Below are 21,612 nucleotides of genomic sequence, written 5' to 3'. Positions count from 1 at the left end.
CTCAGCAGTAGCTCAGGCTGAGTACGGAAACTGAAATACCAAGTACGTTATTGAGCTGTACATTTGAAAACCAAACAAGCTTGGACTATTTCCTTCCAATTGTGCGTAGATCAGCTAGAAAGACAAGAATGCGAGAGCTCCACACGGTTCATTTGGGTTCTGGTAATAAATAGTGTGCAAGCACACTTAGCTGCTGAACTCAAAGCAGAACACACATATGTCCGCTTCCAAACCAAACTTCAAAGGAGAAAACTCATCCTATACAGAAAGGACAACTGATAGATTGTCTACCTTCTTACCTACTCCATTCACCCTGCCTCCTCACACATGACCTTTTCTGTTCTCTTATCTGTTGTTCCAATCTGAAGGGGTCTAGAAGAAAGCTGGGGAGGGGCTGTTTGCAAGGGTATGTAGCGATAGGACAAGGGCAATGGTTTTAAACTAGAGCAGGGTAGGTTTAGATTAGACATTAGGAAGAAGTTCTTTACAATGAGGGTGGTCAGACACTGGCACAGGTTGCCCAGAGAGGTGGTGGAGGCCCCATCCCTGGAGACATTCAAGGCCAGGCTTGATGAGGCTCTGAGCAGCCTGATCTAGTTGAAGATGTCCCTGCTTATTGCTGCAGGGTTGGACTAGATGACCTTTAAAGGTCCCTTCCAACCCAACACATTTTATGATTCTATGAATCTGCTCTACCTCAACACACTCGTTTCCCTTGCTGCATGTCTGTATGAGTACCAGCAAACTCCTTCACATACACGGACACACACATAGATATTATATGCCACTTGCTCTGTGACCTCCCACACTTCTTGCTCCGCAGCCTGCAGCCCATGGAAGAAGTATGGCAAAATCAATGCTTAAACCTCATGCAAAGGCCTTGTTTAGCAAATTGCAGATAGCACCACCCCTGATGCAACATAGGACCCTAAATTTACAACCTGCTTAAAGCCTGCACTCTGTGTTTGGAAAGAGCTTGCATTTTCCCTTTCCCTCCCTTTTTCCTTCTTAAAGCACATTACGGCTGGAAACTTCAGTTAACAACTGTGGTGGTTACAGTTTTACCTGAGACCATTGCAGGCCCTGGGGTCATATACCTGACTAATGCTGAAATTGAGTATTTTTGTATTCTTTCTCAAAGTTAATACAGAGGTAAATACGTGCTTATTACTAAGAATTTTGAAGTTCCCAGTTGATAAAGTTTACAAAAGAAGTGAGTATAGGATTGAGACAAGTGGACATTTTTACAATTTTCTGAATTTAGGTGGCTTGGTTTGTCCTGGTTAGTTTAGCCACACAAGCAGAAGTTTATGAAGATGGAAAGGATTTTTTTATGGGTGACAGAAAACACTTCATCTAGAAACAATAAGTCTATCAGTCAACTATGCTTTGTTCTTTGTATTTACAAAAACAAAACTGAACTCCCTCTCCTCCCCCTATGCCTGGCTTCTGTAAAATTTACAGAACTGGAATTAGCAATATAATTTTAATATACTTTCTTTTAAGAAAACATTTTTCCCTTGAAAAATGGTATTTCATACTCAGAACATCCGTTCTTTTCGTGTTGTTCCCAGAACTCTTACAAGAACTCAAATGCCTTGTTTAAAGCATCATTTTCTTCCCTCCTGACTTCAAAGCACACACAGCCCGGTCAAACGAGAAGGATTTCATGCTTCCATCAAGGCAGCAGAGAGGAAGCATCTAATTCTAAATAAGGCCTTTCATCTGTCAAACAGTACAAACAGATAGACCCAATATAGCTCATTCTTTAGTCATACAAGAGTTGTGCTTTGAGGTTACGCTTTCCCAAACAAGGCCCCAGCTGCACTTCAACTGTGAGCAGATTTACCAGAGAGAGAAGAGGGAAAAATAAGCCTGAAATGCAACATTCAATTTTGGTGAGGTTCAGTGTACTCAAAAGCTTGACTTCCTACCCTTTTTTCTCTCCCCAGTTGTACCAGTATAAAAGACACTACCTCTCCTAGGGCCCCCGCCTGGCTGAATTCATAACCCTCTATGAGCACAGAAGCAACCGCTTCTGTTGGCGTAGCCTCCACATTAAGATCAAGAGACCAACACACTAAGTTTAGTGCAGAAAATGTAAAGGACTGTGAACATCAGAACACAAACCATCTACAAAGCAAGCCATTGACAAATACAGGTTTAGAACTCATATCAACATACCAGCAGGTCAACTCCACTAAAGTTTACGTGGGCATCTTGTAAACATCACGGCAAATAAGTTTTAAATATCTGTAGGCTTAGGCTGGCCATCTAAAGCCCACCATTAGCACCAGCGGTCTGTAACTGCACCATCTTGCAACTATCAAGTTAGAGCAGTCCTGACAGAAGTCATTTCCAAAAAGTTTTTTCCATTAAAATACTAGCAAGATTTTAAATTATCATAGTTCTCAGTATTAATTGAGTAAGAAAATATTTTAAATATCTGAACCTTTTTTGAAGAATTAAAAAAAAGGTGAATCCATATACTTCAACGTAGGCTTGCAAGCGATAGACTCAGGAATCACAAACATGGGAAGCCCAGGAATCAGCAGAAGGAAGGGACATTTTGCTTTATGTGGGGTTGCTCTGGGAGTACTGCACTGTATCATGACCTTTCCTGGCATGTTTATAGGCTGCTCTAAGAGCTTGAGAACAGCCTTGGTCACTACCAAATTACACTAATAAGCATAACAAGCAGGATAATGTGAAGAAGCAGAATTTGGTTCTTTTACTAGTTTTTCTTGCTCATGGCAGTGCACCTACCTTGAATAAAACTGGTTAAAATGATTTAATAATGTTTCGTAGAGGAATTCCGCAAAGTTTTCTCTTTCATTTACCTTGCTCTAAAAGGAGAAAAGTAGCAGCTTTCCTCTTTCATGGGAAAATGAACAGCTCTCCATCTTTGGTACTTTCTTCTGTAATCGCGGAACTAAATAGCGTAACAGAGACCTTAGTGCCATGTTCTTCATCTGAAGCCAGATTTAGAATAGCCTTAAAAGAAATGCCACGCAAAGACTCATTTTCTAATAGAAACTCTTTCTCCATCTTTGATCCTGGCAAACTTGCTCTGACAGCTACAATAAAGAAGAGGTTACTGACACAAGCCGGCTATTCTGATCACCTCCTAGAAGTTGGCATCCCAGGAAAAAAGCAGAAAAAACGTTCATGGGAACAGCACAAATAAAGGAGTGGACAAAATGCAAATTCAAGGGCAGTAACATGCCTGGCTACTGCATAGGCATCCCATACAGTTAATGGAATTACACTGCAGCAATCTTTCTCAAAGAGGTTTTTAAATCACTCAAAGAAGAATGTCTAAAAGCTTGTCTGCCAACATCTCGTATTTCATTTATCCTACCACAGCAGCAAGCAGTTCACAGACTAAATGCCCCTCCTTCAACATATGAGGTGTAAAACCCTGCTAGACTGATTTATTTAACAAAAATCAAAGTTACATTGAAAAAAGACGTGAAAATTGTTCTCAAAAGGCAGCTATTGGAGCTTGTAAATCCCACCAGAATAAAAACACACCTTTGTAATTGCCCACACACATAATGTACCCAGACGTACCCCTTGCAGTCCTAAGTGTCTTCCATTTTTCTTGAACTGCTTCCAGAATTTTTTGGAAAATAGGTTATTTATTTTTAAAGAAAGCATGCCAATTATTCCATGGGTTAGCCATGCAAGCAGAGAGCGGTTGCTGTAGCAGGTCAATAAGGCGCTGCAGGAAGGGCAGCGCTGCTTTGCTCCCCCTTCAAAGACAGATGACAAGCACTGCCTTCATTAACAAGTATTGACTACCCTCTCTAATTACTGCATTCTAGACCTGCCATTTTCACGGCAGCACAAACCTCCGCTGTCTGCAGATGCTATTTGCTGAGGTTAGATTTACTTACTGATAATTTAACACTCAGAAAAGCGGCAGGAAAACTTTTTTTAATATATGGTATGTATTTATCGGATTTCTAAAAATAGCCACAACACCTAAGAATGTACTTACTGGTACTAATCTTTGAAATTATGCACTTGAATCTGTTGGTTTGCATGCCTAAAGTTAGAAAATACAAATCTAGTATTTAGACTTGTAAATTAGTGAACTGTTTTTCAGAAGAGCTCAAACTCAGTACCTGAGAAAAACAGGCTATTTATCTGTTACATTTGTACAGAAAATCCCGGCTGTAGAACGGAATGCTTTCAGCCTTGCTCTTGCAACTCTCTGATTAACCGCACTGAGCAGTACTTCTGCTTTCCCTATGTGTGATTTAGAAACAGACAATCAATCCTAATTAACTACAGGTTGGAATTTAAAAGGCTATTTTAATTCTGAATAACATTGTCAGCAGAATTGAATACAGTTTAAATGTTATTTCTTTTTCCTTTTTGCCCTTTAACATTCCTAGGTAAACAAATCCCCAACTACTTTTTCCATTAAATATCCACTACATTAAATTTCTGCCTTAAGAAAAAAAGCTCCCTAGAAAATGGTGGAACCCATACCATACCCTTGCTATTCTGAAGCAGTTTTGTCTAATCACAGGAATTTATTAACTTACCGGTGAAGACATATAAGTGCATTTGTTAAGAATTTATGACTTCGTTTCTTCTACGTATGTCAAAAGACATTTCTGTCTACACCACGCTGACTTTCTGCTCACATCCTCAACACCAACACTCAAGGCGGCTGCACAGCCTACACACTGAAGGGCTCACTGTCTTTCACTTCCTTTTGTGGCTTTCAAGGCCAAAATGAGAGGGAGAGCTTTTGTTCACCCAGAATATTGCCCTTTTTAGCTACTTTATGAATATGCTGGTTTTTGAAAGTGACAGCTTTACTCCTACCTTCTGATATATCCTCTAAGACTAATTTGCTCCTATTAGGGATGCACAGGAAGATGGCAAGACCCATCACAAACTCAGAACACCTCCCCTTCATTCTTACTGTTGCACTCTACATGCACAACACATACTCCAGAAAGCAGATACTTAAGTGAACATTAAAAGTCTGCCTGGATGAATGGAAAACCCACTACTGTAGCTACCAGGAGAATATATTGTTAGCCTGCACTTCGCCATTCCTTACAGAGCAATGTCGTTGCCTGCTGAGCGTTGCTTATCGTTTCTATAGGAAAGCCTGAGTTTACCTCCGTAACAAGTGGGATTTTTACCACCCACACTTGAGGGCCATGTCTTTTTAAAGACACCTGCTCCTTACTAGTTTATCTTTAAAAGAAGGCATCCACACTGAAAATACTTCTGAGATTGTTGTACATATGCTTCATCTTACTCCAGTTATTTGGCTGAAGAAAAAAGTCATTTTCTTAGGAGATCCAGGACACAAAAGAGATCATAGCTTCCAGTCATCTCCTCTCAGTTTCACAAGTATTCAAGAGATCATATCAAACAGTTTTGGAATAGCCCTGCAGCTGAAACATCTTGCATTGATTGTATACTAGGTGAATGTTTTGAAGGATGTCTCTTCACCACGATGCTGTCAAAGCAGTCTCTGTATCAGCAGAGCAGTCCAAAAGTGATAACCAGCTATGTAGTTTTGGTTTCTCTAACTTCATAGCCTGTGATGTGAACACACCCTAAAATACACATCAAAATATCACCTTCAGCCTTGTGCACCATACTCTTTTCAAGTGGTTTATACAGCAACATAAAGCTTTAATACTTATTTGTCCAATAAGATAGAGAGATCAATCCAATAAAAACATAGTAGCTGCCTCCTGTTTTTTGTAAGGAGAGAGAGGGCTACTGATCCTTTAAGGTTTCTTTTGCTTAAAAGACAATTCTGGAGGTGAAACTATACCCATCATACAGAGGATAATAAATAGGCCAAAAATACTTTACCCAAGGAAATATTTGCAAAACCTTTGAAGGCTGATGATTTGCTTCCGAGATAAAAATACATAATACAAATGGGAACATTACAAGGAAAGCATGCTGGTTGTGAAGAAATAACTTGCAAAGAGCCTAAATCCTTTCAAAACTGTATTACCTCCTATACAGAGCTGCTTGAAAATAAAATCAAAATTTAGGTATTATATTACCAACACAGACCCAGTATCTGATCAAAATCTTGGATAGCTACAATAGTTTGTTTTGTTTTTTAAAAAATTAAGCCATGGAAAATTTTCTGTATGGACTATCAAGACTTTTATTTTAATGAGACAAAAAAATACTGGGCTTTCATTTCACTTGAAAACCATCCCACAGTTCTCCCTTAAAATCCCAGAAATCTACGAGCAGTCAGACAATCTCCAGCTGCAGACAAATAGAAGATTTCAGTCTTGTGAAATGGTCAGCCCATGGTGCCATTAATCTCCGATTGCTCCATGTCACCTTGAGAATTACGGTCACCGTTCTGAGGGCTACTACTGATCGCTCAGCATGATAATTTAGTAAAACCAGGACTGACTTTCCCAGTCAGGTCAATGACTTGAAGAGGGCAACGAGATATACTTAGGATAGACGAAGTATGATTCTTACATGGCTTCAGTATAGCAGAACGCTTAATTCGAAACCATGGGTCAGATATTTTTACTAATTTTGGACATGGTATATAGCATAGGACCCAGTGCTTTGGCCTATCATTTGACAAAACAGTCCTAGGGATCATTTGTTCTTATTTAGATGGAAGCGCACTTACAAATCCATCTGCTTCTTACATCCAAAAAAATATAGCCATTAACTTGTACATCATTCCTTGTTATGCTGCTCAGTCGTAAGAAGGAGGGACAGAGAGAAAGCTGCTGAGGCAAATTTTGTTTGCCAACCGTCAGCAGATTCACTGATGGATTCAGAGCAGGATTCACTAAGCTTTCAGAGCAGTCTCTGAAGGCACCTGTGAAGTGCTAAGTTACTTAGAGCCTGGGAAAATGAGAAGGTTGCATTTGCACTTGCTTTTTTGTAAGGGCATCTATTACCATTGGAAGCAGAAGGCAAAACTGAATTTTAGAAAGGTTTCACTATTCAGCATAAGTAACTGCATTCCAGATACAAAAAAGAATTCTGAACAGTAAAGGTTAAGGGTCTTTCACTAGCAATAATCATCTATATCCTTTTCCACAGGCAGTTTATCCTCAATTCCAAATTTTTGCTACTGATCTCCAGCTCCAAGACAGCCACTCACAAAGCAAGAAATATGCAGGTAAATCGCTCTGATTTCATTCCAGACTTTGAACTAACGATAGAAGACCAACATGCTAAGCTACTGCTAAATGTAACCATTTTATGATTAATCACAGATTAATCTGTGAAAGAGAGATCTTTTGAATGAAGTCTGTGGGAAACAATCTTATGTCCTACCTGGTCATATTTCTTTCACCTTGACCATATAAAAGACCAGGCCTGATTAGATACAAATACAGAGTTGATAGGGTAGAAATCCCCTTACCTGTTATATCACATGGCCAATTTACTCAGCACAACCATTTCTATTGAATCACAGTATTACCAGGCACAGAATATTTGCAAATGATCCACAGTTAAACTAAACCTTAGAGAAATGCAACCTGGTTACTGGCTGTAGGTCAGTACTGAAGTGTTTTGAAGAGTCCAAAGAAGTTCAACATATGAACATTCAACTTGAACGCACTTCTTTTCCATGTCAGCCAGTTTTCTGTTTTATTAAAAACTATGCCCAGTGAGGAGCTTTATTTGAACATACATATTAAAGAAGATAGAGGGAAGAATGCAAAACAGTTTGATAACAGACAGCTGGGACAATTACGCTACGCAGAAAACACATGGACCTGTTATAATCCATAGCCGTGTTGTAATCCATGGAGTACATTCCTCCATACAGTCACAAGCACACCATATACAACCAATACTGTTACCAGTTCACCTTTTTCACCGGATATGAAGAGCTCAGAACCCCTAAGGAGTTTCTCCGGCTTTTAAAATTATGCCCCTAGCAACTGCTAAATCAAAAAACAACCTGCAGGCCAGGCCCATAATCGCTAGCAGGAAGGAAAAACCAGACCAACTTCGCTGAATCAGAGCCAGCTAGAAATACAGCAGTAGCCCCTGCCGTCGGAGCACGGCACTACTGCGGCGGTGACGGCAGCCACCCCACTAGCTCCGGCCCAAAGAATTGCAGCAAGAGTTGGAAAGATGCAAGAGTCCGACGTGGAAAGCTCACCTTCCCCATTGCTGCGTGTGTACAGCTGCTGTGCTGAACATACTGGAGAGAATAAACCAGGCTGCAGCCTTTGCATTCTGGTTCCAGCAAGGAAGCGATTTAGGGAGGTTGGTGTTTTTTTGTTGTTTTGTTTTTTTTTTTTTTTTATAATAGAGGCTGGTGAAGAATTCAGTGAGGTGGTGTGGAGCAGGGAAATAAGGTTGTTTTAAATTCAAATATGAAGTCAAAGAAAATACTGCGTTGACTGTGCCTGCCTGTGCAGGACTCCTACCTATGTACTGACACCGAGTTAAATATTTATCTGTCAAGATTTCCTAGATATTGTTGGATCTCATACAATGTTTTATTGATATTTCTCAATTACGAGCAATATGCAGCTGCTCATATTTTAAGTTTCCATAGGTACCATGTACTAATATTGAATTTCCACATTTTCAACACAGCAAGGCATAGTTCTGTCTGTAAACCAAAATGGTGGAAGTTTTGAAAGATACTGAAGTTGAAGAAAATTATTTAACTATAAATTACCTTATTAGCCCTATTATATTAAAATTACCTTAATTGAAGTTGAATAAATTCAGTTTTAGATTTCAAAAATCAGATTCTTGTCATACGTATAGGGTTAGAATATAAAATTACCTTCATTTTAGCCTCTGAGGAGATGAAAAACACAGGTGTGTATTTATTTCTTTTTTAAATTCAAACACCTAAATTAGAATTAACAGAACAAGTACAAACCTGCCTTGTATTTAATATCAGATAAGCGAATCAGAGAGGACATACAGACATTTCTCCACAATCCACTAATCAGGAAACAAACATTATGCATCTTTTCAGAAAGTTATTTTTTCCGTATATTCCTAGATGTCTCTGCTAAGTCCTAATTAGGGAACAGGATAATAATAAAACAAAACAACACAACCAAACCCCCCCCCAAAATTTCAAGTAAATAGGGAGAAAACAGTAAGAGAGTTCGCTTTATTCTTCTTAGGGTGTTTTTGCTAAGGATAAGTAACCACAGGGAGCAATCAGTTGAAGGAACAAACCAATCAGTCTAAGGTCACATCAAGAAAAACCTCTCATTGATTCAATATGCTGTGAAAAAAGGATCTTCAGGTTATTTCTCTTACAGTATAATCATTGTAGAAACCACAATAGCAGAATCAAAAAAAAAGGCAGTCTATACAGTTTGGTGCTAAATTAAATTCTTGGTAGCAAATTCTTTGATAATTTGTTATTGTACCCAGATGGATCTTGATCTCATCGTGCTATATAACCTATAAGCAAAATAAGAGATGATCATCCTGCAGAAGTGACTACTGTATTTTGATTCCATTTGTTCAGAACAGAAAGAGTTTGTTTCTTTCTACACCATGCTGAGGAGGTTGGGAAGAATGCAGGAACAGGAGAACCTCGGTGGACATGGCCCCAATGCCACGTGAGCTGCTGGCTTCACGTGTCGGTGCCCCGAGACCCTGCAGAAGGCAGCAATTGTGGCAGACACTGTCCTTCAGATCGCCTGCAGAAAAATCAGCCAGAGAGCACGCTGCTGCTGCACACCACTGATAAAAGCATGGCTGAAGTGACCATTTGAAAAGGGAAAACTTCAACTTTAGATAATATTTGAGGCCTTGAAATATTTCTGGTTTGACTGCTGCAGTAATAGACAAATGCAAGTCACTACTGAGTTATTACAAAGATTTTAATGAAGATTTCTGACTACTAGAAACTTGTCTATAATCTATTACGTTCTCTTACAATATCAGATGTGCATTAACTACTAACTTCAACGTACAAAATTCACTCAGTTTACATTTTCTACACAAATTCAGTATGGTATTTAAAAGAAAAAACTAGCCTTGTCATCAATAGAAAATTGATGCGTATTCAGAGAAGGGCAACAAAGCTGGTGAAGGGTCTAAAGCACAAGTCTTATGAGGAGCAGCTGAGGGAGCTGGGGTTGTAGTGAGGTGGGGGTCGGTCTCTTCTCCCAAGTAACAGGCGATAGGACAAGAGTAAACAGCCTCAAGTTGCGCTAGAGGAGGTTTAGACTGGACATCAGGAAAAAATTCTTCACCAAAAGGGTTATCAAACATTGGCATAGGCTGCCCAGGGAAGTGGTTGTGTCACCATCCCTGGAGGTATTTAGAAGATGTGCAGATGTAGTGCTGAGGGACATGGTTTAGTAGTAAATTGGCAGTGCTAGGTTAAGGGTTGGACTTGATAATGCTAAAGGTCTCTTCCAACCATAATGATTTTATTCCAAAGCAAATACTAAGAATTGGTAACTTGATTGTGTCAGTCTACCGTCTTTGGCCTTGTGCTTACAGTAGCCATTGTGCTAACAGGACAGGTAGACAGCTTTACTTAAATATGTATGCGGGCAGATAATCCTGAAGAACAACCTCGGTTTGTGTAGCCCTTTTCCCTGTTACTCCATAGGCATATGGCAGACATGGTTATTTCCCATACAAGACAAAAAAGCATTAACCGAAAGCCTGTGAAAGAACTGGAGTTACAAAAAACCAAATGAGATATGACTAAGAGGCATTGCTCCCGACCTTTAGTTGCTAAAATGAAGAACAGTACGTCAGGCTTAATGTCAGGGTGAAAAAAAAAAAAAAAATAAAAAAAAATCGCATTATACAATTGAAGGTTTAATACTTGAAGGTATTACGCATACCCAAATGCTTACATCCAAACCGTATCCAAGTCCAACCATATCCTAATGCTTAGGTGCAGTACAGTCTACCAAATTACATTAGGGATTAGATTGCCCCCCTGCTGTTTTATACGCAGGGAATATTTTTAGATTACCAATAAAAGCATCTTGGAAGAACTACTTATACTGCAATGCCTGTGACAAAGCCAATGCATTGAGAAATCAGTCCCTTAGGTACAAAATTGCAGCACCGCAGCTGGCTGAAGCAGCCTGTGCAGTACAAGCACTGTGAGCTGGCAGAAACCTAGCATTAGACACATTCTCCTCAGAGACCTTTATATTTTCTTAATCACAATTTTTAGTTCATTATTTTCTACTTTAGCTTTTGAAGGTGTTCCTAATTTTCCAGCAACCTGTAGGTAATATTTGTGTAGATTGCCATTATGTCCCAAATGGTTAAACACTGACCCAATGCTGTTTGTAAAAATAATAATAATAAAAAGAAAATTAAAAAAAATCCCTTTCTTTTTCCCCCTACAGTAGTTTCTGTCTGTGGCAAGCCACCTATAACCTTTTGAACAAAAACAACAACCACCCCAAAATATGGATATCAGACCCATTTATTTTACATAATACTGAAGTCTCTCAATTGACCTGCAAGGTCAAGGTTACAGTCTCTCAAATTTACTTCCGATTTGCTAAAAGATTTTAACACACCTTACTTTAAAAAAAAAAAAAAATCATGTTTTCCACAACAGGATTAAAAAGCAACCAACCAGCCCACATTAACAGGAACCATGCGACAGCTAAGGACCACACTCCCCAAATAATTAATTATATAATCATAATTTAAGCAGCACATTTTTCAATGATATGACATCCACATATAGAAAAAAAAGACAGGGGAAGACAACAGTATACATTCTACACAAAAACATAGATGATTTGCTTCTATTTTCTTGAATATACGTCATTCAAGACCTTAAGGTAAAAATGGAAGTTCTTCATTAGCACAGGATTACCTAGTTTTATTGTGTGGCTTGTTGGCAGCTGCTGTTCAGCATTTCAGAAATTTTCAAAGTTTAACACGCTTACTTACCAGCTATCAGAAATCTTCTGCCTTCTCTCAATGTAAGCCACACCAATAAAATAAAAACGGAAGAATCCTTAGGATAAAGAGTCCTTTCAGCACCATGCAGTCAGCTTGCAGTCCTCTCTCCTTACTTCCAGTTACTAAACAGCTTCTGCTTTTCTAACACCTTGTGTACCGTACCTAGGAAAAACCCTTATCAGAAAGCTGATCCTGCTTCTACACCCTGAGCCACTGTAAACATTGTATTTTAACTTCAAACAACCTGCCCTTCCACATGTACCCCCCCAAAAAAAAAAAAAAAAAATCCAATGGTAGTACTTGAGATACCTCAGCTCTGTGTATTTACAGTTTCCAGCGCTGCTAGCCTTATCCGCAGTTAGTGTTCCTTATTATCTCACTGACTATAATAAGCATGCAGTCCTTGTCAGTCTTAGCAAGGATGATACATTCTCACTTTTCATATTTAAAAAGCATTTTTCCTTCCTGAAACTGAAGCTAACATTTGACAGCATACAGCTGCTTTGTTTGATTTCTTGAAGGCGGAAAAATACTTGGAGAAATTCCTCCATTTCCATCCCAAGCTGTAGATTCAGGGTGGTGCATAGACACAAAGGCAGCCCAAATATTAGTGACACGAAGTATTACCTTTGAATGAACATATGGGAAGCACAGGGGGATGGAGTGTGGTGGTTCTTTTTTTTCCTTCTTATGTGTACTTTTGTACTAGCAAACAGAGCTCAGCAGAGCTCTGTGGAAAATAGAAGACTACTAAATATATGCACTCCCATGGTCTTCACAGAGCATGTCACCTACTTCTCCTCAGGTCGTTAATCTCCTTCCCTGGGACCAGAGGAAGCAAATGGTGAAAGATGTACTTTTTTTTTTTTTTAAGCCAGTATTTGGTGTGAGCAATGGCATTCTACACCACAGGGCAGCAGAGGGAATCTGATTTTTTTTTTCCTGCAGGAAACTTTCTCCAAAATGTTACTCTAATAGAAAATTTCTGTAATTTTTTTCCGGATCTGTAGAATACCTCCCAAGCACCTCTGGGAAAAAAACCAACCAACCAAACAAACAAACAAAAAAAACCAAAAACAAACAAAACCAAACAATTGAAAAGCTTGGCGCTGCAAAGGGGTATTTATGGCACTTACTGGACCTGAACAACATAACTTGTAGAGAAGTGACTATACAGCACTGCAACTCAAGTGAGGGTTTGGATTCAATACCTTCACCAAATTTGAGTATTCATTACATCATGCCTAGACACATTAAGTGAAAAAGAGTTATGTTAAACTGCTGTGCCCCAGATCTGCCCCACAGAGATACTTCAGCAGCATTACCACCACAGTCTTCCTGACACTGGCCTTTTCTCTCTGTCAGCTTTAAAAACACTTTCCTTTTTGAAAGGACTATGTTAATATTCTCTCAGAAAACCACAGTGAAAGTAATGAATTTTAGAGAATAAGAGTCTGAATTATTTGTATCAAAGAAATTTTAAGACTACCATGAAGGCTTTCTGATGTCTCAAATAAGAGGATCATGGTCCTGCTCACAGTTGTTAAGTATCTCGTGCTATTTCAGATGAATGCTGAACATGTACGCCTTGACCTCAGCAGAACACATGCAATTAATACAGGCTTGGCAAATACCTTTAAACATCTCTGTTGAACTCTGGGGGGAAAAAAGTAATGTAGCAATTCAAGATGGGCAAGACATCCCTAGAAATACTCCTCAGTTTTCTAAGTGATGTAAATATTTAAATCAGAAAACCATAAGACATGCACAGTGAAACTCCTTAATCCCTTTTTATTCCCTTTTACATTTAGAAAATATCACCTTTCTATCTCAACATTTTCTGTAAGTTACATGAGGCACAAAAACCCAATAAAGATTAGTTTTAATCAGGATCCAGTCTGACATGAGTGCTGAATGGCATTTAGGAAATAAAGAGGACACCATATTCACAGTGATAAGATTCACCTGTTATGTACCACATTCCAACATCCCAATAGTACTCAGATTGTGAAAAGGCAAGCCTACTTTTCTGTTGCAGCTCAACTGCGTTTGCTGAAAACTACCAAAAACACCCATATAAAACTAGTTAAATACACTGTTTTATCAGCCACATAAGAAGAGCAGAGATTATACTGTTAAAAGTTAACAGTTGTTAAAACCAGGAAGTAATAATTCTCCACAGTCAGGACGAACAGACACTTGTTTGTTTAAGCTCTCTCAAAGCCCTTGGAAGAGGTAACTCATTTAGGTTTTGAAGTCCCGTTAAATTCCTTATTAATACACACAATGCTAATATTATTCTCATTTCTATGAGCAAAAGGCTTTTCCTATATCCTGTGCACAAGCAGTGAAGTCCTTATATAGGAAAAAAGAATAAGATAAACACTTAAAGGGGCAATTCTCCACACTGAAGTCAAACACCAAGGGCAGCCCACTCCAACAGTAGCCAGGTCTCTTGCTGGCTACACGCAGCAGTTGGGATGGACTTTTTTTTCTCCCTCTTTGACTGCATATCAGGAACATTATTCTGAAAATACCCTCTATGCTTGATACAGGACAGGGAAAGGATATAAGGAAGTTTAGAAACAGATTACATGCACAACCAACCGCTTGGGTTGTTGTGTTTTCACTTGCTTACACCCTTCCATTCAACCTAACCACAAAAGCCACCACAGAGCGCTACGGCAATTACTTTCTGCTACCTGAGCTAGCTTGGCAGTCCCTGAACAACATGTTAACAGCCAGCTCAGGCATTAGCATGCCCTTTATTTGTAAGCCTGGTGAGCCTATTCGGAGTCCACTGTATCAGATATAGGTTAATAAATTATAAAGAACACTGTTTACTGCATTATCGCCCATAACTCAAGAGAGTGTGACGGTAATTACAGAGCAACAGTTGGGTCAGATTACCAGAACTTGATGAAAGTCAAGTCAAACTTTGGCATTAACAACTCTATTTTCTAAAATAGACAATTATTTTTAGTAGGAAATAGATGCAACTTGCTTTCAAATTTAAGATGTATCTTAATAAAACTCACAGTTCTGTATTTAGAATTAAAATAAGCCAAAACACAAATGATAAATACTTTTAAGGACCGAGAGCAACTCTCATTTTATTGTATGTATCACAAAAAACAAGTGTTTTGCAAAACCTCCCCTAGAATCACATTTTCACCAAAGAACGCTTTTGTTTTAAAGACATAAAAGTCCTCTCTCTTTTTTAAGAATTAAGAAATAATAGGCACTCAAAGGGCAAATAAAAAGGATCCCCAAGAACTCTTGAAAACCATCTCCAGGTGCCTGTAATCCTGTATAACTTTCTTGAATCCTATACTACTCATAGCCCTTAGGAGAATAGCTGAAGTACAAAAGGATTCTACCTTCCAGGTGAAATGTAATTTCTTAATGATGGAAGTTAATGTCAGACTGAGTGAACAGGAACGTGCAGTATGCTTGTATTAAGGTAGGGACATTTTGGCAAGAGTCAACTGAAGAAAAGGCTATCAGTGTAATGGCATAAAACTGAAAAGAAGTTTCAGTTCTATGAAAACTAATTTATTTTTTCTCTATCAGTAACTTCCTTTTGATTCTTAAATCACCAGTTCTGAAGACAAATGTAATTAGCCAGTAAGTTTCATTTCCTAATTCAATTACTGATGTTAATAAAAATAATGCATGTATTAATATTCAATTAAGAAACTGAAGTGTCACAGCCAAGACAGTGAATGGTGATATATGACAGCAAAGAGGAAAAACATTCTGATTACTCACTGCAAGAAGTTGTCATCAAGCCCTTCTGATACAAGGCAAAACACTAAAAAGAAATTTATCTTCAAATATTATTTGCTTTAAAAATTTTACAGTTTGGGTATTTTACAGGGGTTTTCTTTAAGTCTGCTGTAGACCGTAACTTTGATTTTTGATTTAAAATACCTGTTTCATGGCAGAAGAGAACCTAGGATTCTGAAGCAGCTTAACCAACTGAATGCCTCAGCCTACTAGGAAGATAAAAGCTACCAATATAACCCTTAAGCAAAGTAATAAAAAGTTGCCCTACCCTGGCACACTAGCTGGAGCTTAAACACTAAACAGTCTCTGCAAAGAACAGAGACCGGTTGCATCAGGATCCTCAGCCAGAACCAGGAGCAGCGGCAGGGAGCTCCTCCCCTCCCTTCCTCTTCTACCTCCAAAAGCCACCAGGTACGTGCAGGAGGATCTGCTCTCAAGTTTTCCAGATTGAGGCCTCTCGTGCTTCACAGAAATAGAAGATATGTCCAAAGATGACATTAGAAACCTCTCTATTGACTTCTCCTTCAAGTCCTGTGAGGTGCCCAAAGAGATATCACACAGAAGCCCCATCAAGAATCCAGACGGTCCAGAGAAAGCATGTGGCACTAAACCAGGGCCCAAGACAGCCACCCACAGCGGGGCCACCAGCAACCCTGGTACCGCAGGACTAGTGCTCAGGGGCAACTCTGACCCCGCAGGTTTCAAGTATGCAGGAGCTGGACAGAGATACAAGATAATTATACAGCTACAAGGCTAGAAGTCCTTATCGTGAGGACTAGGTCACAACAGCGACCGCCAGGACCAAAAACCTAGCATGGAAACGTCATACGTTCAACTAATAAAAAGCCAAATCTTTGAGGCAGCCAGAAGAAATCCAGCCACTAAATCAGTCATGATTATTTTTAATCATTGGTCACCATCATCTCTCCCCACTCCTCATCTACATCTGGGCGCACCAGCATCTATTTGAGAGGGAGGGCGTCTGCCTGCAGTTACTCACAAGGGCAAGGCAAGACCTGTAAATCAGCTGCTTTATCATCTCTCCTGCAAGACAACATTTGTTCAGAAGTCAGGAATAAATCGCAGGATTTCACATCTCACATTACGGTTCCACCACGCTCTTTCTTCTTTCCAGGCTATTTAACATATTTTATATTAACATCTGTGACACGGTTAGCGTTAATACTTAGTAACTAACACTATTTCATTGCTCTGCCCTATGTTCAACTCCGTGTCTTCTGCCTCCAATTTTAATCCATTTTATGCTCCATTTTGCCAAGTTTCAATGTAATCAGAGGTGTCAAATCACTCTGAAACTCGTTAAAAATACATTTCTTTACATGTCTGGCTTTGAAGACTAGTGTAGCAGTTTAGTTTTTCTCCTCTTCTGCTTTTACTCATTTCTCCTTATCTTCTGATACTGCCTTACTGTTATGTATTTGCGTGCTGGGACCACATCTCTGATTTTTACTTGGTTCATCAACATTTCAGCAAAGCCCCATCCTTCCCTTCCTACATTAATATCAAAAGTCGTTTCTTCTGCTAAAGCCTTCTCTGTTAAAATGCCTCTTCCAAGGCACTGAGTTCAAGAAATCATTAAAATTTTCTCTTTTATTTTTTCCTTTTACTTGCTTGGGTTATTGACAAAACTACTGTTCTGGGGATACCCTTTCTACACAGAATTCTCTCTCCCCTTGTCAGAAGTACAGGACTCTGTTGATACAGTTTGCCTGAACATATCGAGCTGTCCACAGCTACGCATTTGATTAAAGTGTTTTGACCATCAAGAGCTGGAGGCAAAGTTTATTTATAGATTTAACACAATGGAATGGATCATTCTGATCATCTAAGCGTAACTATTCATCCTGGATCGCCTTATGTTCAGGAGAGATATTACATACAATATTCCATATTGGAAAGCCGTTTTTTCCCTCGTAGAAAAAGGAGCCTCAGCTACAAGATTCGCAGTCAGTAATTTGATTAAAATATTGAATTGACAATAACGTTTTGAAGAAAATCTACCCAGCATCAACAGAACTGGAGGAAAAATCCCACAGGTACCTTATTTTAAAATTTGCTTACTTCGTATTTTTCCTTTCCTGATGACAAATCCTTCACCCTGGGAAGATAATTTGTCTTATAAGCAAATGCATAATGCTACTTTAAGACATAACAGTGCAAAATACATCAGTTGGAATGCTTTATCACAGATCACACTGTACCCAAGACACACTGGCAAACAGAAACAAATACTGCCCAGCTATGAATGGGATTTTGACTGAAATGCTGGGAGATGAGGTAGTCCCTCACCATGACTTAAGGAGCAGGTGAAAAGTCTGACAACTGCAATTTAAAGCAGCACAGGTATTGACAGACAAGGGAAAAAATAATAGCCAAGGGCAAATCATTACTTTTTTTTTTTTTTTTTATGAAGAGTCTCAATGTTTGTGTTTTACTGGTCGCCCAAAAGTAACACATTCCTCATGCAAGCTTTCCTTTTCCAATCAAAAAATCTCCCAACCATATTTAATCATTAATCTGCAAAAGCAACTTGCTCCTGTGATTTTGCACAACAAACTAACTTGCTTTGTGTGTGCAAGCTGTTACTTTCAACAATGCCTAAAAGCACTTCAGCAATGGCATTTACCAGCACCTCCACAATTTTGCCCTCTCGCGGTATATTCTAAAGAAGTCTCTCCAGCAAAGAGCAGACTTACGTTATTTTCAGCAAATTCACATCAAATTCTAACTCTTCTTTGAAACCCTTTGGGTATCGTCAGTGGCAAGTCAAGCAGTTGTGAATACAAATTCTAATCTATTTAAGGAAATCACCATCCTGACCACCAGGAAGCCAGTATTATACAACCAACAACAATTATTGGGTAAAGCAGACGTTGTTTGGGAAGGGCCTCGCCAAACCAGCCCAAGATATACAGATAAGTGACTTTCCTGGATAGTCTATGAAGCAAAGAGTACACTTACTGGCTTTAAAGGGCTTATTTTGATCCTAAATATCTGGAGGAGAAGCAGGGGAGGAAAGGAATAAGAAAACAGTAAAATTATATTCAGGAAGCTAAGTTCCATTTCCTGGCACTTTTCACACAACACATTTGCTTCAGTAGGAGGCACATGGGATTAATTTGGCCCACAGAAAGAGGAAGCTCTCTAATAACAGACAGGAAAATGTACTTCCATGCAAGTTCTGCATAAAGCAATTTCTTATACTTTACTTTCCCTCATTTTTGAGGGGAGAGGAATATTTAGAAGCAACTTCCTATACGCTCACCTTCCTCTCCCAGTATTTTCAAGTATCAGCACTCCTTGGTAAATCTCAACTTCAGAAAATTTTCAAAAACCCTGCATTTATCAGGAAATCATGCAAGGCAACTAGTTCTCTTTCATGGTGGTCTCTAATGCATCTATGGATTCCAATCGCTGCTTAGATTAGCCCTAATGATCGTATAGGTTTTCCCTGAATGCACTGCATAGGAATCAGATTTTCAATCACTGCAAACCAGTCAACAAAATGCAGCGGGTAACACAAAGCCAGGAGCAAGGAGAACGATAGCCCAAAGTTCATTATTTTATTTTCAAAAATAAAACAAAACCCAACAACAATGAAAAACTATCGGGCAAGGCATAGTTGTTCAAGCTTTTGAAGACTAAACTCCTGAACAATATAGACATTTTTCATACACTAGAGCAGCGTGCTATTAGAGTCTCATTTAGTTATCTCCCACTGCAAGATGGAAACCCAAAATACTACTGAAATTTTGCAAACATAATCCCATAAAATCACATCCATTTAACAGGCAGAGATAGAACAGTAGCAGCAGGAAACTATTTTTTTCCTGTCAGTGTTTGCAGACACCTTGCTGCAGTGAATGCTGTCCTGAATGCAAATTACCTTGGCTCCCTAAGAGGCACACTGCAACATCCGAGACCGCCAATATACAGTATCGTGCCAGACGACATATATTTAGGAAAAAAGGAACAGAAGAGAACAGTCCAGAAAGGGTGTAAATTTGCACTTACGCGAACAAAGACAAGGAACCAGTGCAAGATTTGAACTGCACAAAAAGTTAACCTAGTCTACGTGCAGCCAAGGACAGAGGTGACTGCACTGATAGCTGGAAGAAGCTATTTCTTGCTATGAAAGCAAGCCACTGTGTCCTTGTGTTCTGAGCTATGTCTCCACTACACGGCTAAATCAAGGCAACTAAGTGGAGATACAGCATTCTCAGATAGCTTAATCCGATGCAGAATCAAAGTACTTGCCGTGCTCACACTTTGCAGAGCTCTTGGCTTGTGAAAGGTGCTGAACAAGCAAGCACCAGCCTACACCTGCTTCTTGCCAGACTTTGAGTTAACATGCATTTGAACTAAAGATCTGAGTTAGTATCAACTCTGAATTCTAATTTAGCACAAAAAAAGACACCAAGTCCACATTAGTTATTCCCTTCAAAAACAGATTATTAATCATGCTACTCCACTGAAGGCTCTTCTCTAAACTGTCTCCAGATACCAGCCTTGACATTTTCCAGCCATTTCAAAGCATCCCCAAAGAATCAAGTACTCTTTTGTCCAAACCTTTAAATTAATGTCAACTTCTAATAGGAAGTAATTTTTCCTTTGTCCTGTAGGTAGGTAAACACACCAAGCTTTTTTGAACTGAAATATTAACAAAAGTCAACTGCTATTTTGCATATAACAATGAACCTGGATGACTTTGACAATAGTATGTTGAAGAGGAGAAAGATTTTTCTGTTAGAAGTCAGACACTTAGGTTGTAATGGGCAACACAAGTCTGATGCTGTAATGGAAGGTAGCTCACTTCAGCATTAGAAATTTTTCAACCACCACTAAGAATGGAAATACTTCCAGATCTTCTGTCTCCCAGCACAGAAAGTCTGTGATACTTCATGAGGCCCATGTCAAAGGCTCTGAGAAAACTGTTGAGTGTACAGGAGTTATAATAGGTCTTACTAAGTCTTCTCACTAATTAACATATAATTTACTAGTGTGAGAGGAGTTCTGATATGCCTGCCATATACATATTCCAGATTTTTCTTCAATGCATTTATAGGCAAATATGGCTCAGGTAATACATCTAGTTTCTCCAGTTGCTTTCCAGATACAGATTTGAGCCAATTGCCAGGGTCCTGTCCCCAAGCAGTAATGTAACTAACTAGCGTATTTCACAAAACTTGGCAGAGAATTGGAGAGGTATGGGCTACACTAACTCCTCCTTCCCCCTAAGGTTTTCAAGCAGGTCAAAGGCATACTTCTGCATGAAAAAAAAAAACAACCAAACAAAAAACCAACCAAACAAAAAAAACCCACCAAACTTTAAAATCCAGTTAGCATTTTGCAAGGCAGAAAAGTGTAAACATCTGCATTTATTTTTTTCTTTTGATAGGCAAAAGAACACACACAGCTTTATGTTGCACCTGGGGATTAAAGTTTATACTTGCAGAATCAAGGCAGTCTGATCACCTTTTATCAGCAACAGAAGCAAGCGCAGTAGCATCCTGACTGCAAAGAGCAGAGAGGGAGGCTATGAAGCTGCAGGACATGCCGCAGTGGCTGCTGCCAACAGGAGGAGCGGAAAGGGAGCCAAAGTCCCACTATGAGAAAAGAAATTGTTTGTATGCACAAGGTTTCTTCACCTCAGTTTCTCAGAGAAATGGATTACAAATTAAAAAAGGAGGATTTACGCACCCACGTGAGAAATGCTAAAAATCACCACCGAGTCTCCCTTTTATTTACTACATCTTCAGGTTTCATCTCCTATCTAAATTTTGTGACTTTTTCAATATTGCAATCATATTTAGCAATCATGATGCAAGAAAGTAGTATTAAGTTGGTTATTCCAGAGCAGGGACATATGATAAGCAG

General features: G+C 39.1%; 1 protein-coding gene across 4 annotated transcripts in view; it reads right to left on the bottom strand.

The window, feature by feature from the left end:
* FGD4 (FYVE, RhoGEF and PH domain containing 4) overlaps positions 1–21,612 on the bottom strand; it is a 113,735-nt gene that overhangs the window by 90,303 nt on the left and 1,820 nt on the right. Inside the window, exon 1 of one of the 4 annotated variants that reach the window (XM_063319467.1) lies at positions 11,914–11,931. The exons of 2 other annotated variants lie outside the window; for them this stretch is intronic. The gene's annotated coding sequence lies outside the window, so the exon portion shown is untranslated. Of the gene's footprint in view, positions 1–4,556; positions 4,575–11,913; positions 11,932–21,612 lie in introns of those variants that run through there. One more of the 4 variants, XM_063319420.1, reaches the window with a different exon arrangement.

Source organism: Chroicocephalus ridibundus, chromosome 1 (genome assembly GCF_963924245.1).
Source record: "Chroicocephalus ridibundus chromosome 1, bChrRid1.1, whole genome shotgun sequence".
In the NCBI taxonomy this organism is placed as follows: Eukaryota; Metazoa; Chordata; class Aves; order Charadriiformes; family Laridae; genus Chroicocephalus; species Chroicocephalus ridibundus.
The sequence above is the reverse complement of the archived record's forward strand: the minus strand, read 5'-3'. Positions and strand labels throughout refer to the sequence as shown.